The 16,182-nt window shown below is 48.1% G+C and overlaps 1 protein-coding gene across 5 annotated transcripts in view; it reads right to left on the reverse strand.

Moving 5' to 3' along the window:
• The window catches only part of Suv420h2 (suppressor of variegation 4-20 homolog 2 (Drosophila)), a 5,907-nt gene extending 5,547 nt beyond the window's left edge, over positions 1-360 (reverse strand). The window contains exon 1 of one of the 5 annotated variants that reach the window (XM_013509262.1): positions 250-360. The gene's annotated coding sequence lies outside the window, so the exon portion shown is untranslated. The remainder of the gene's footprint in view (positions 1-249) is intronic. The other 4 variants (XM_013509264.1, XM_013509267.1, XM_013509263.1 and 1 more) reach the window with 4 other exon arrangements.
• Between the last annotated feature and the right edge of the window lie 15,822 nt (positions 361-16,182).

Below are 16,182 nucleotides of genomic sequence, written 5' to 3' on the forward strand. Positions count from 1 at the left end.
CTGGCGCGGGCGGGGGAGGCGCGGTCGTTGAGCGCCGGAGGGGCTCTCGCGGTGGAGAGGTGGGGGCCGCCCTGGGGCGCAGGACAGGCCTGGGGCGCAGGAGGGCTTTTGGGGCGCAGGGCTGGCCCGAGGGCGAGGGCGGGGAGACAGGGGCGCCACGGCCGGGGGAACAGCAGGGGCGGGGGCACAGGCGGCGCGGGGCGGGGGCCGAAAGGGGGCTCAGAGATCGGGCCCCGCGCCGCCCCTCACCCGCTTCTCCTCCTCCTCCTCCTCCTCCGGCGCCCGCGCTGCAGCCGCCACCACCTCCCACAGCCTCCTCCAGCTCTCGCGGGACAGACTCGTCGCACCTCCCTTCTGACCCGCGGGCCCCGCCTCGCCACCACTGCTGCGAACTCCTAATGGCTAAACTCGCCGCCATTCTTCCGATGCTATGACGCTTGCCCCACTCCTATTGGCTGAGTTTCACGCTTAGCCTCCCCTCTCCGCTCGTCTGTGCCCTTACAAAACCCCGTCACGCCCACACTGCTGGCAAGCGTCACGACTGCTGTCATTGGCTGATACAGGTGTCCTTCAGCCGCTGCATGGGGACTGTCCCGCCTCCTCCTAGTAAGCTTGACATCGACTCCCTTATTGGATGAAAGCGCCGTCTCTCCGCCCGAACGCGGGTTGAGTCGGGTTAGCTAGCTCCGGCTGGAAGAGGGCGGGTCCCCTCAGCTCCAGCATTCGTATATGATTAGCTGGCCTTGAAACGGGCCATCTTTCTATTGGCTAAATCTCTGTCTGTCATTATAGAGTCGCGACCTCCTCATTTTTTTTCCCGACACAGGAGGGAGAAATCCCAGGCAGCGGGCGGTAGGTGGGTGGGGTGGACACGCGCGCCTCCTTCGCTCCCGCCCCTTGAGGCCTGCGGTTACCAAGGCAACAAAACTTTATTAACAGCCGTGCCTGGCTACAAAGGGCTCCCCTTCCCTTCCTCTACCATTACGGCGTTTCGTTTGGAAACTGTGTGTCCACACGAGGACTCTGGGGCTTTCTGGTCGCACAGCCCGGTCGGAAAGCGGGAGACCGAGAAGCTTTGCAGAGAAGCCCCGATTCACGGCGCTCCGCTGGCAGCCCCCTCCCCTGTTAGGCTCGCGTCCCCGCCTCGCTCCGAGAGCGAGCGGCTTTCGCGACCCGTCCTCGTTTCCTACTCAGCGCGCTCCACGCCTGCTCAGAGCAGGCGGTCTTTGTTTTTGTTTTCATCCCGGCTGTATATCCCGTGCGCTGAAGCCCAGTGCGCAGCACGGGCCTCGTTGAAATGCATGCGGTGGTCGGCGACCAGCCAATGGGGAGAGGGCTGGCCCTTCCGCGCTGCTTTGTGACCTTGGAAAAGTGGCCCTCCATCTCTGGACTCCACACAAAGCAAACAAAGACCACCCCGTGACTCTCATGATCACCTCCTTTTTTTTTTTTTTTTTGGTCTTTTTGAGGGTCTGGCTATGCAGCTCAGGCTGGCCTTGAGCTCACTTTGTAGCCCAGGTTGGCCTCGAACTTGCAACGATCCTCCTGCCTCAGCCTCCTAAGTGCTGGAATTACAGGCGTGCGCCACCACCCCCAGCACGATCACCTCCTTAATCACCGCTGAGGTCTAAAACCCCTCCACCCCAGGGTGACCACATGTCCACGGCCATCCCTGAAGGCTGGTCTAGTGCTGGCAGAGGGAGACTTAGGTGAGGTGACAGGTGACCTCTGCCTGGGAGGGACAGGGCACCAGCTCTAGAAAGGAAAAGCAGCTTTATCCAGGCAGGGGAGACCTGCGAGGGGAGCTCAGCTGGTGGAAAAATCATAGCAGCCTGACTGACACTTAGGAGAACAACCCTGCCGGCCGGGCCTAGTGGCACACGCTTGTGACCCCAGCACTTTGGGAAGCTGAGACAGGAAGATTGCAAGTTGAAGCCAGGCTGGGCAGTTTAGCTACTTAGCGAGAACCCGTGTCAAAATTAAAGATAAAACAGGAGGGCTGGTGACGTAGCTCCGTGCAAAGCCCAGAATTGAATGCCTAGTACTGAAGAGGAAAAAAAGGCCTCACATAGATAAGTAATAAATACCCTATTGCATGTGTGTACCACGTTATTTATTCATTTATCAGTTAACATAATTGGTCTTCGTTCCATATTTTGGCTGGATTCAATCCCCAGTACCAGACAGAAAAAAAAAAAAAAAAAAAGGCCAGCCCTTCTCCTTGGGGGTGAACATCCACGAACTTTCACGTAGAGGGAAGAGCTAAGCACAAGAATCCTCGCCACAGCACCAAGCTGAAAGGTCCCAGTGGTGCCCACAGTGTGGCAGCCCTCTTGGGTTGACGATGTTCTGGACCAAGGCAGTGGCGATGGTTATATAGCGCAATGCAGCTACTTCACGCTGGTGTGGTATGCTTTCAAGGGTCGCTTCCGATGCTAATTTTCTTGTGTGTTGTGTTTCGTTATTGTTGTTTTTTGTTTTGTACTGGCAGTTGAACCCAGGGCCTTCACACCTAGCTACATTTGCAGCTCTTATTTTTAGTTTGAGACAGGGTCTCACTAAGAGGCTAAGTTGCCCAGGCTGGGCACAAACTTTGGACCTTACTGCTCAAACTATTCATAGTGCTGGGATTACAGGGTGGGCCATCATGCTCAGCCCTGGTGCACATCTCTTTTTTTGTTTTTGTTTTTGTTTTGAGACAGGATCTCACTATGCAGTTCAGGCAGGCCTTGAACTCAGTTTGTAGCCTAGGCTGGCCTCCAACTCTCAGCAATTCTCCTGCCTCAGCCTCCTGAGTGCTAGAATTACAGGCATGTGTCACCAGGCAGGGTGCCTAGTGCATATCTTTTTCTTTCTTTTTTTTTTTTTTTTTTGTCTTTTTGAGACAGAGTCTCCCTATGCAGTTCAGGCTTGCCTTGAGCTCACTTTGTAGCCCAGGCTGATCTCAAACTTGGAAAAATCCTCCTGCCTCAGCCTCCTGAGTGCTGGGATTATAGGCGGGCAGTAGCACCCCGGCTCTGGTGCACATCTTGATTGTAACCTCTTGGGAAACCCAAACCCGGCCTGCACAGCTAAGCCCCTCCTGAATTCCTGCCCCGTAGAAACTATGTGGGATGGGGAGTGTTTGCTGAGGCCTGCCTGTGTCACTGCTGGGGAAGTCACGCATATCTAAATTAAAATCTCACTTTCTCACAGTGGCTCCCAGAACCTCATTACTGCTGTTTGGCTGTTGCCTTATTGTGTCCCCCCATGACTCAGCTGTGACATCTCACAGCACCCCTGCTAAAACGTGCCCTGGCCCTGTTCTCTCCCACAGCAGGCTGCACACAAAGACACCCATCCGGAAGACCCCCTCTCCACCCACCTCCTCCAGGTCTTGGCTCAAATGTTGCTTCCCCCTGAGATCTGCCCAATGCAAAACCCTTGGTTCAAAAATTACTGACGCTAGCCGGACGTGGTGGTGCACGCCTGTAATCCAAGCACTCAGGAGGCTGAGGCAGGAGGATCCCTGTGAGTTACAAAATGAGCTCAAGGCCAGCCTGAACTGCATAGTGAAACCCTGCCTCAAAAAGATTAAAAAAAAAAAAATTACTGAAGCTGGGCGTGTTGGTGCATGCTTGCAATCTTAGCGCTTGGAAGGCTGAGGCAGAAGGATCCAAACGAGTTCAAGGGTGGTGTGGGCTACATAGTGAGTTCAAGCCCAGCCTGGACATACCGTGACAGCCTGTCTCAGAAATCAAGAACAGAAACAAAAACAAACAAGCAGACAACAACAAAGAAAGAAAGAATTTCAAGACGATGGTGGTAGAGCATTAAACTAGCACAGGGCCTGCTATTATATGCAGCTAAATTAGACAGAAACTGATGGCAGTCAGACAGGGAGGAGCCCTCAAGGGTATCAGTGCAGAGGATGAGAACATGTCAGAACTGTGGCTGGAGGCCCATTGGGAGAAGGCCAGGCCCCAGGATAAAGATGTAACAGCCAGACCTGTATGCCTCTAGAACAAATGATAACTTGAGATTATAACATAATTAGCACTACCCGGTCCAGCAAATCCGTGTAGACATCAATCACCCTGGTGGGTGACCACAGCATCTGGCTCCACCCCTTTCCAAAAATGTCTCAGTTCTTTCCATGCACCCTTGCTGCATGGCTTGCTTTCCTATTAGATCTTTTTTTTTTTTCCCCCGGTACCCGGAATTGAACTCATGACCTCGCGCTTGCCAGGCAGGCGCTGTGCCACTGAGCTAAATCCTATTAGATCAATACCAGCTAAGCAGCTATACTTGTATTTCTATTGGTTGATTATAGTTTGACCCATATTGGTGGCGCACACCTGTAATCCCAGCACTTGGGAGGCTAAGGCAGGAGGATTGCTGTGAGTTGGAGACCAGCCTGGGCTACAAAGTGAGCTCAAGGCCCGCCTGAACTGCATAGCGAGACCCTGTCTCAAAAAGACAGAAAAAATAAATAAATATAGTTTGACCCATGTTGTACCCACCTCGTGATTTTGCCCTATAAAACATTCTTGGAGAGATGGCTTCTTAGCAGACCACTTTTGAGACCCCTCCTGTCTCTCAGGAGCTCTCTGTGAATAAACCTTTCCTGCTCTTAACCTTCCTTGTCCCTAGGAATTTATTCTTTGATTTCAGGGACACACATTTGGCACATCTGACACCTAGCAGGTTAGGAGTTATATTTCTTCCCTATCATTTTGGAGATTCCACTGAAATCCTCGGAAGGAGGTAAGAGTTTGGTTTTGTCTCATGATATCTGAAATATTTCAGTGGGATTCTAGATTGTGATTTGTTTAGGTAATCAAGAATTGTCACCTTCTCTTTGCTAGTTACTTATGCCTTGTCTTTTTAAAAAACAGCGATAGGAAGCTGGGCATGGTGGTACATGCCTGTAATCCCAGCACTTGGGAGGCTGAGGCAGGGGGATCATTGCAAATTTGAGACCAGCCTGGGCTACAAAGTGAGTTCAAGGCCAGCCTGAACTGCATAGTGAGACCCTGTCTCAAAAAGACAAACAAACAAACAATGATAGGGCCGGGGATATAGCTCAGCAGCAAAGTGCCTGCTTGGCAAGCGCAAGGTCCAGAGTTCAATTCCTGATACCAAAAAAAGCCAAACCAAACCAAAACAAAACAAAAACAATAATGGATTTAAATTGAGTGCATGGGAAGATTGTATGTGGTATCTTCATATCTAGGTTTCTTTGATAGGACATATTATTTTTGCAGGCCTTATATTCCTGTTTTGTATATGCTGAATTTAGACTTTTACACTGGTTGTTGAATTTGTGTGTGTTTCTTTGTTGACTTGTTTGGCAGTTGTGAGATAGCTGTTGTCTTATTTTATTTTATTTATTTATTTATTTTTGTCTTTTTGAGACAGGGTCTCACTATGCAGTTCAGGCTGGCCTTGAGCTCACTTTGGAGCCCAGGCTGGTGTCAGACTTGCAATGATCCTCCTGCCTCAGCCTCCCGAGTGCTGGGATTACAGGAGTGTGCCACCACAGCCGGCTGTTGTCTTATTTTAGACAGCTCTTTGGAATGGCTTTTTGAGTTTCTAATTGCTTTGCACCTCACTCTCTTGGGGTATGTCCAGGGCTAGGAGACAGGCTTTGGCAGTTCACCTGTTATGATGCTTGCTATCATTGTCAGTATAAGCTAATACTCTTTTCTTTGCAATCCTGAAAATCTTTTCTCCTTCTAACTGGAAGTTTCTGAGCCCCTAGAAAGTGAGTGCTCATCTATAAGGGCACCGAAGATAGGCATTCCTTGACAGACTACATAACCCGCACTCCCGAGTCAGAAGTGAATCAGAATTCAGGCTCATCCAGGAAGGCACACATGAGGGTCTTGGCCAACCCAGTGCCTGGGCAGGGGTTTTATATAGTCAGAGCACTTCCAGTGTGCCCTTTGATTTCCTCGCTTCCCCCACCCGCTAAAACGTTGTTCAGGTCTCTTGATCGTTGGCTTGATCTTTGCTGGTCACGCTTCCCTCCTTAAGCATGACTGTGTTTTTGTTTTGTTTTGTTTTTGTTTTTGTTTTTGGTTTTTCTCCGGTACCGGGAACCGAACTCACGACCTTGCCCTTGCCAGGCAGGCGCTTTTGCCGCTGAGCTAAATCCCCAGCCCAGCATGACTGTTCTAGCAGGAATTAGGTGTAGCTTGGGCTTTTGTATGGAAATACACTCTGTGATGGAACTGCGAGTGTTCAGAGGAAGCAGTGTGCACATGATGGTTGGGTGGCTCGTCCAGCCCGACCTGTCTTCCTGTCTCTCTCCAGATAGCAGCCACCTGCTCTGGAGCCGGGAAACCACAGAGCACGCCTTGAGCACACATGAAAAAAGCAAGAGGGAAGCACTGTATAATATTTTTCTGTACCTAAACATGGCCTGCCTTTCTCTTCAAGGCAGAGCAGAATACAGGGGGAAGAATTGATTATGATACTGTTTTACAATTAGAGTTGTACTGTAAAAGAGAGAGACAATGGTCAGAGGTACCTTATGTTCAGACTTTCTTTGCACTAAGAGACAATCCTTTTTTTGTTTGTTTGTTTGTTTTGAGACAGGTCTCACTATGCAAGTGAGCTCAGGCGGGCCTTGAGCTCACTTTGTAGCCCAGGCTGGTGTCCAACTCACAACGATCCTCCTGCCTCAGCCTCCTGAGTGCTGGGATTACAGGTGTGCGCCACCACACCAGGCTAAGGGACAATCCTGACTTGTGTTCAAAGTGTAGATGTAAGTCGCAAGGCAACCAGACACCTCTGGTCATTAACCACTTAACAATTTACCCCAGCAGTACCCAGACGTCATGTTTGTTTATGTACTGACTATCCTAAGCGTTGCTTGGGCAGGTGTCACTTCAACCTGTCAATTCTTTTTTTTTTTTTTTTTTTTTAGATTTTAAAGAGACACCTGTAATCCCAGCACTGAGGAAGGCTGAGGCAGGAGGATCATTGTGAGTTCAAGACCAGCCTAGACTACAAAGTGAGTTCAAGACCAGCCTGAACTGCAGAGCAAGCTCTCAAGTGTCTGGTGTAGAGTCACCACTGCACACCCTGCCTTTCTTGTCCCATTTTCTTGTTTTATACATGCACCCAGGTCCGGTACGCTGTCCTCTCATGGAGATGGAAAGAAATCCTAAGTGTGGGCAACTCAAGGTAAAATTAGGAGAGCAGAAAGAGCTCCCTGTGCAAATATATCCTAAAGACCCCGTATTTGTCCTCACCTTGGATAACGCCCTCTAAGGCCTGAAGTTAACAAAAGACTGTTGCATATGATCAACAGCTCTAGGGCACAAGGTTCGCTTACATCTTGTAGCAGCCCTTTTGACACTCCAATCCTGGGTGTCCAAAAACCCAATCGAGAGTGGAGGTCTATGCAGGCCTTAGGCTGCTAAATGAGGCAGTATTGCCAATCCCCCTGGGGGTTCCTGACCTATCCACCCGCCTTTCTCAGATCCCAGGAGATGCCAGTTGGTTTTCAGTGTTGGACTTAAAAGGTGCCTTCTTTTGTATCCCATTCCGTAGGGATTCCCAGTTTCTTTTTCTCTTTGAAAATCCTCATGACCCGGCCTCTCGACTGACTTGGCCTGTGCTTCCTCAAGGGTTCAGAGACAGGCCTCATCTTTCTGGACAAGTGCTTTCCCACCCCTTGGCCTGTTTTGAATTTTCCCTAGTCACAGTCCTGCAGTATGCAGATGACGTCCTGCTTTGTGCCCCTCGGAAGAGCATTCAGCCAGGGCATTCGCCCTGCTGAATTTTCTAGCAGACAGAGATTACAGGGTTTCTGGGTCTAAGGCCCAACCTTTCGGATTTGAGGTAAAATATTTGGACTTTACCATATCTGAGAAAACCCAAAGACTGAAGGAAGAAAGAATTAAAACAAGACTTTCCTTCCAGCAGCCCAAGACCCTAAATCAGCTAAGAGGATTCCTAGGAATTACAAGGTTTTGTCCCCTTTGAGTAGCTGGGTATGATGAGATCACACTACCCCTCTATCAGCTAATAAAGAAGCCCAGAAGACAGATACCCATATTTTAACCTAGAAACCCGATTCTCAAACTGCATTCCAGAACCTTAAGCACTTCTGAATGCCTGGCATTGAGCCTGTTGACAGGACACTGTTTCAATCTGTATGTTGATGAAATGGGTGGGGTATGGCTTCGGAAGTCCTTGTGCAGACTGCAAGGTTGAGAAGCTGCCCAAGAGCCGGTAGGGGGTCTGAGTCATGAATTAGACACGGTAGCAAAGGGAGGGCCTGCGTGCCTTAGACCGTGGCTGCCTTGGCTCTCCTGGTACCAGAGGCATCCAAGCTGACCTTAGGCAAAGACCTCACAGTATACACCCCTCACAATGCGACAGGACTTCTTTCTTCCAAAGGGAGCCTCTGGTTGTCAGACAACTGACTTCTTTTTTTTTGTTTTTGTTTTTTGTTTTTCTCCTGTACTGGGAACCAAACTCACGACCTTGCGCTTGCCAGGCAGGCGCTTTTGCCGCTGAGCTAAATCCCCAGCCCCAAACTGACTTCTTAAATACCAGGCTCTACTCCTAGAAGGACCAGCCATTCAGATAAAGACATGTTCCTCCTTAAGCCATGCTCCCTTTCTGGGAGGAAATTGAGGAAATTGAGGCTGACAGACAAGACTGCAAGCAGGTCGTTCTCCACTCATACTCACCCAGAGAACAGCTGTTAGTCACCCCAATTCCTGACCCGGACTGACCCTCTTCTCTGATGGCAGCTCCTTCATGGAAAATGGGACAAGAAAGGCAGGGTGTGCAGTGGTGACCCTACACCAGACACTTGAGAGCTCCTCATTCGCACCTGGGACTGGTGCCCAGCTAGCAGAACTCCTAGCTCTGACCAGGGCTTTTCAACTCAGTGAAGGACAGAATATCAATATTTATACTGATTCAAAGCATGCTCTTCTAGTGCTGCATGCCAACACAGCCGCATGGAAAGAGATTATCTAATAGCCAGTGGACGTCCCGTAAAGTATCATAAGGAGGTAGAACTTCTATCACCTGTCTATACACCTTCCAAAAGCAGAGTAATTCACTGTAGAGGACCCCAAAATGGAGTTGATGATGAAAAAAAAAATGGAGTTGATGAAATATCTCAAGGTAATCAACTAGCTGCTACAGCTGTAAAATAAGCTGCTCGAGGGCTCCCCCTTTAGGCCTCCCCTGATCTGACAAAGGAAGGCTCCCTTTGTCATACTCAGCCCAAATATTCTCAGTCAAAAGTCGAACGGGCTGTCTCCCATGGGTGTCAGTTCTGCTGTCAGGATGGCTACAGTTGAGGGGAAATTGTTCCTTTTTGGTGTTAGCCCATGGAGAATCGTTAAGTTTTTACATCAAAACTTTCACTAGGGGAGAGACAAAACTCACCAAAGTCATTCAGAAGAAAGAGACTCTCTTGGACAGTTCAACAGACGGTATATGTGAGCTCTGCCAGAAGAACAATCCTTTTAAGCCGACCATGGCCCCTCCAGATATGCAGAGACGTGGTAAATATCCTGGAGAGGATTGGCAGCTTGATTATACCCATATGCCAAAGAGTAAGGGGCTCCGACATCTACTGGTCTGAGTAGATATTTTTATTAACTGAGTTGAGGCCTTCCATTGCAGAACAGAAAAAGCACAAGAGGTGGTGATGGTTTTGGTCTCAGAAATCATCCTCAGATTTGAATTTCCTCGGAGCTCACAGAGAGACAAGGAGTCCTCCTTCAGAGGCACACAGGGTGTCTCTCAGCACTGGGCATTCTCTGTCACCTTTGCTGTGCATGGAGGCTGCAATCATCGGGACAGGTACAGAAAGTGAGTGAGACCCACAAGAGACATCTTTGCAAAATGGCCCAGGAAGGCCATCCGCAGCGACCCCAGTTTACTACCTTTAGCATTTACCAGTATAAGAAATACATCTCAAATCCTAGGCTTCAGTCCTTTTGAAATGCGTTACGGATGCCCTTTTCTTACTAATGATTTTCTCTTTGATAGGGAAACAGATGCTTGTGCAAAGATGTCACCTCACTGGCTAAATTCCAGCAGACTCTTCAACAGTTAACAGAAGCTCAGCCTAAAGAGAAGGGAAATCCCATATTCCGCCCCAGAGACTTGGCAATGGTGAAGTCTCTCCCCTCACCATCTGCTTCCCTAGGACCAACTTGGGAAGGACCGTACAGCGTGATCCTGTCGACTCCATCAGCTGTCAAGGGAGCAGGCCTGGACTCCTGGGTACACCACACCTGGCTCAAGTCCCGGGAACAAGAGACTGTCATCGAGTCTGTGAGCAGCCATCCTTAGAATACTCCTGTGAGCCCATAGAAGACTTGAAATTCTTTTTAAAAAATATTTTACTATTTATTTTTAAATTTTTTTTTACTGGGAATCAAACTCAGAACTTTTTGCTTGGCAAGCAAGGTGCCGTGCCACTGAGCTATATCCCTGGCCCCTTGTTTTTCAGGTTTAAAGAGAAAAAAATAAAACAATATTTCAAAACAAGATAATAGGAGGGTAACAATGGTTGATACATTGTGCACTGTTATCTTTAAATTAGTTACTCAGAGTACAAGATATCAGCATTTAATTGTCCAAACAATATTAGCACAAGCCTTTCTTTTCAATGAACTAAGAGAAATTAGTAGTATAACTATCTTAACTATCATATATATGGATATAGTTCCTTTTCCCTTCCTTCTTTTCTTCATTTCCCCATCCCAGTTTCTCTCTCCTTTTGTTTTTTTGTTTTGTTTTTTTTCTGGTACCGGGAATTGAACCCACGACCTTGCGCTTGCCAGGCAGGCGCTGTGCCACTGAGCTAAATCCCCAGCCCCTCTCTCCTTTTGAAGTTGCTTCCCACCTTGCAATATCTATTGTACATTTTAGATCTTATTTACTCTTTCAGCTTCTCACACTAGGGAGATAATACAACATTTACCCATGTGCATCTGGCTTATTTCACTTATGAGTATGGTCTCAAGTTGCATCCAGCTTACCTATAAAAGTCTTCAGTTTATCCTTCTTTCTGGCTGAGTAGTACTCCATTGTATAAAAAGAACACATCTTTGTTATCTATTCCTCAATTGGCATCAAATAAATATATGAAATATATGAAAAAATGTTCAACATCCCTGGTCATTTGAGAGGTGCACATTAAAACAACATTGAGATTCCATCTCATTCTCACTTGGGAAAGATCTAGCTATTACAAATTGTGGTGCTATAAACATGGGTGCACATACATCACTGTGGCACAATGTTTTTAATTCTTCTGGGAGGATAACCAGAAGGGGCATATCCAAGTCAAATGAGACCTCCAATCCTAATTTTTTGAGGAATCTTTATGTTGATTTCCACAGTGGTTGCACCAATCTACACTCCCATCAACAGTAGAGAAAGGTTCCTTTTTCCACCACAGTCCCTCCAGCATTAGTTATTGGTTGATTACTTTTTCTTTTTTTTAAAATTTCTTCATAATAGCCATTCTTTCTCAAGTAAGAAGAAGATGGAATCTCAGTGTTGTTTTAATTTGCACCTCTCAAATGACCAGTGATGTTGAACATTTTTTCATATATTTATTTGTTGTTCGTATTTCTTCATCTGAGAAGTGTGTATTCATCTCAGATGCCCATTTTTGGACTGGGTCTTTAAATCTGGGAGGTCTGTTTTTTTTTTTTTTTTTTTTAGCTCTTTATATGTTCTCAACAGTAATCCTTTTTCTGAGGAACAGCCAGCAAATATTTTTCCACATTGTGGGTTGTCTCTTCACTGCGTTGGTGGTTTCTCTTGCTGTACAAAAACTTTTAATAATGTGAGATCCCAGTTGTTGATTCTTTGTGATAGTTCCTGTGTGAATAGGGTTTTATTAATAAAGTCTTTGCCTATACCAATGTCTTCAAGAGTTTTACCTATTCTATCTTCCAGCAGATTTAATGTTTCTGTTTTAATATTTAGACTTTTGATCCATTTTGAATTTAGTTTAGTGTATGGTGAAAGATACGGATCCAGTTTTAATCTTTGGCATGTACAGACCAGTTTTTCCAGCACCATTTATTAAAGAGACTATCTTTCTTCCAGTGAAGGTGTTTGACAGCTTTGTCAAAGACAAGGTGGCTGAGTGTCTGGAGTTGTTTCTGCATTTTCTAATCTGTTCCATTGATCTTTGGGTCTTTTTTTGCCAGTACCACACTGTTTTTATCACTGTAGCTTTGTAGTATAATTTCAAGTCAGGGATTGTGATGCCCCCTGCCTTACCTTTGTTGAGCAGAAGGGCCTTTGCTATTCTAGGTCTCTTCTGGTTCCAAATGAATGTTAGGATTGTTTTCCCTGGTTCTGTGAAATATACTATTGGAATTTTGATTGAAATTGCATTAAATCGGGGCTGGGGATTTAGCTCAGTGGCAAAAGCGCCTGCCTGGCAAGCGCAAGGTCGTGAGTTCAGTTCCCGGTACCAGAGAAAAACCAAAAAAAACCAAACAAACAAAAAAAGAAATTGCATTAAATCTATGTAACAGCTTTGCGAGTTTGGTCATTTTCACTATATTGGTAGGGTCTTTCTACCCAAGAGCAAAGGCTATCTTCCCATTTTCTGATATCTTCTTCAATCTCCTTTTTCAGAGTACTGTAGTTTTCGAGGTAGAGGTCTTTTACATCCTTCGGTAGATTGATTCCTAGGCATTTCACACCACTTGAAGGAGAGTGCAGTGCCCTTCTGGTGTGGGCACAGGAGTGTGCAGAGTCGTTACAGGCCACGTGTTTGCTGTGGGAGGCCATTACTGGCTCTTCCTGGTGGAAACGTTTGTTGACCGTATTAGTAATAGTCTTGTTGATCTTACTGTTTGGCCCATGTATACTTAACTGTCTCTTTGGCCTTGTCCCTTCAGAGTTAAAGTTGTACACTTACCTACGGCAGGAACACCTGGCGTCTACGGGGGGCCTCTCGATAGCCCCTCTGGGGAGCATCTCTGACTGCGACCGTGACTACAACCGCTTCCAGCCAGAAGTACCCAGCTCGGTCTTCCCTCCTCGCCCCCTCACAGCAGCTAGGGCGTACCTCTTGTGGGGGGCATATCACAGCCAGCTAAGTTAGGAAGCAACTGTTACTGCGAGAAGCCAGAATCACACACAGAGGCCAAGTAACAGCAACAAGCAGAGTTTTTTGTTGTTGTTGTTTTTTTGTTTTTATCTTTTTGAGACAGGGTCTCACTATGCAGTTCAGGCTGACCTTGAGCTCACTCTGTAACCCAGGCTGGCCTCGAACTCCCAGCGATCCTCCTGCTTCAGCCTCCCTAGTGCTGGGGTTACAGGCAGGCAGCACCACGCCCGGTCAAGCAGAGTTTTATTTAGTGTGCAGACCATCCCCCGACTGTTGCCAGTCAGAAGTATTGAGCCCGAGGCTAGAAAAACAGTGGTTCACACCACAGTTGGTCCAGTTTCTGAAAACAGCAAGGTATTTCCAGAAAGGCGGAGCACGGAGTTCACCACACGGTGACAGTCACAGTCACGGGGTCATTACATGACAGCACCTTATCACAAGTAGAAACCGCTTCACCTATGAAGGCCGGGCATGGGGATAAAGACGCAGCAGCCAGGCCTGCATGCCTTCTTAAGGATGAGCAATAACTTAGAATTATTCTGCAGTGAGCACCACCTGGTCCAGGAAGTCCAGATAGGCATCAGTCTCCCAGGTGGGTGACAGGAGCATCCCGACCCATTCCTTCCCAAAACGCCTTTGCTCTTGCCACAAGACCTGCCTTCCTATTGGATCAGTATCAGCTAAGCAGCTATACTTGTAATCCTATAGGTTGTTTTTTGTTTGTTTGTTTGTTTTGTCTTTTTGAGAGAGGGTCTTGCTCTGCAGTGCAGGCTGACCTTGAGCTCACTTTGTAGCCCAGGCTGTTCTCGAACTCAAATGGATCCTCCTGCCTCAGCCTCCCAAGTGCTGGGATTACAGGCGTGTGCCACCACACCTGGCAGTCCTATAGGCTGATGGCAGTTTGACACACATTGTACCTACACTGTGACTTTGCCATATAAATCACCCCTGACAGAAGCAGCCACCCATCTGAAACCTCTACTGTCTCTCAACAGCTATCTTTCAAAAAACCTTTCCTATACCCAACCTCTGCTGTCTCTAGGAATTCATTCTTTGATTTCAGGGGACGCCCACTCGGCACATCTCACGTGCACTGCTTCTTATTTTTTGTGCTTCTCCCCACTGGAACGTGAGTGCCAGGAGGGTGGTGGTCTTATTCTTATTTACAGCTTGGCTGGGGATTTACCTCAGTGGCACAGCGCCTGCCTGGCAAGCGCAAGGTCATGAGTTCGATTCTTGGTACCGGAAAAAAAAAATACAGCTGAGTCTCACAGTCAAGGCCAGTGCCTGGCATATCACTGGCATCTGATAAAGATCTGCTGGATGTGAAATAATAACAACACCAGAAGTAAGATCCCAGCCAGGCCTCGTGTTGCATGACTGTAATCCTAGCACTAGGGGAGGCTGAGGCAGGAGGGTTGCAAGTTTGAGGCCAGCCTGAGTAACATAGCAACCCTGTCTCAAATCAAAACATAAAAAAGTCTGCCGATATAGCTCAGCGTGCAGACCCTAGGTTCAGTCCCCAGTACCAAAAAAAGTTGGAACTAATCCAAATGCCTGTCGACTGATAAATGAATACGCAAAACATGAGCCACACCAGGTGCTGGCCCACGCGCGGGTCCTCCAGCCACAGCAGAACCTGGCAGGGGGCACCACGGGGGTGACAGCAAGCGTGCCAGCTCGGGTCCCTCTCAGGCTCCTCCTCCTCAGGCTCTATGGCCATTGAAGGCCTCCCACCCTCGTGACCTCCTGCAAACTTACTTGTGTCTCAAAGGCCCAGATCACGTCCTCATTTTTTTTTTTTTTTTGCAGACAGCACAGACCACTGGACCTCTGGGTTGAGTTCCCTTTCTTCAGGCAGCCCCTGGCCAGGGTCGGGCTGCTCCGCCCTGTATGAGACACGCTTGGGACAATGTTTATTTTGCTTGCTTTTCCTTTTTTGCCCCAGGGATGGAACCCAGGGCTCTTGCACAGAGCAACATCCCCGGATTCACTGACTGACTGATTCATTTATTGATTGTATAGGGGATCAAACCCGGGGGTGGTCCAACTCTGAGCTGCATCCCCAGCCCTTTTCTATTTTTAATTTTGAGACAGGGTTTGGCTGAGTCACTAAATTGCCCAGGCTAGGCTTAAAATTGAGATCTTCCCGCCTCAGCCACCCAGAGCGCTGGAACGACAGGTCCACACCACCACAACCCGGCTTGTTTGGTTGAAGTCGATTTCACATAATGCAAGATTTGCTGCTCCAACGCCACGCAGTGGACAATCGCGGTGCCCAGCGCATTCTGACGTTACACAACCGGCTCTCTCCCAGCTCCACCGCACTTTCCTCTCCAGTGGTCACTCTCCCTCAGCCTCCCCGAGCCACTCACCTGCTTTCTGCTGCCACTGAGTGTTTGCCCGTGGGCAATCCTGTGCTTCAGGCCCCAGAGCTCCCCATTCCTGCGTTATTTTCTCTTCCTCCTCTGTCTCCTCCTCACCCCTCAAAGTTCTTGCAGTTTTTTTAGTTTTATTAGTCCATGTTGTCAGTACAAATGACTGCATTTGCTGTAGGGGCTTGATACCTGCACATAACACATCTCAATCCTGCATTTCTAACCCTGTCTGCTTCCTGGAGCCCCCTACTCACACCGCCAGGCTCCTCTCCTGGGCTCTGGCTACTGACCCTATAAAGCTGCTGCTTTGGAAAAATCCAGTGTCTGAGAACAGGCCACCCAAGAAAGAGGTGCCGTAAGACCAAAGAAAGATGCCAGACACGGTGCCGCACGCCTATAACCTCAGCACTCAAGAGGCTGAGGCAGGAGCATCGCCATGAGTTCAAGGCCAGCTTGGGCTACATGGTGAGCTCACTGTGGCCTGAACCACACAGTGAAGTCCTGTTTCAAAAAACCAGACAAGCTGGGCGTGGTGCCCATGCCTGTAATCCCAGCACACAGGAGGCTGAGGCAGGAGGATTGCCATGAGTTTGAGGACAGCTTGTGCTCCATGCTCAGTTCAAAGCCAACCTGAACTACGTAGGGAAAGTCTGTCTCAGAAAATCAAAACAACAACAAAAAGAGCAAAGAAAGAGG

Source organism: Chinchilla lanigera, unplaced genomic scaffold (assembly GCF_000276665.1).
Source record: "Chinchilla lanigera isolate Chin_1 unplaced genomic scaffold, ChiLan1.0 scaffold00166, whole genome shotgun sequence".
Classification (NCBI taxonomy): Eukaryota; Metazoa; Chordata; class Mammalia; order Rodentia; family Chinchillidae; genus Chinchilla; species Chinchilla lanigera.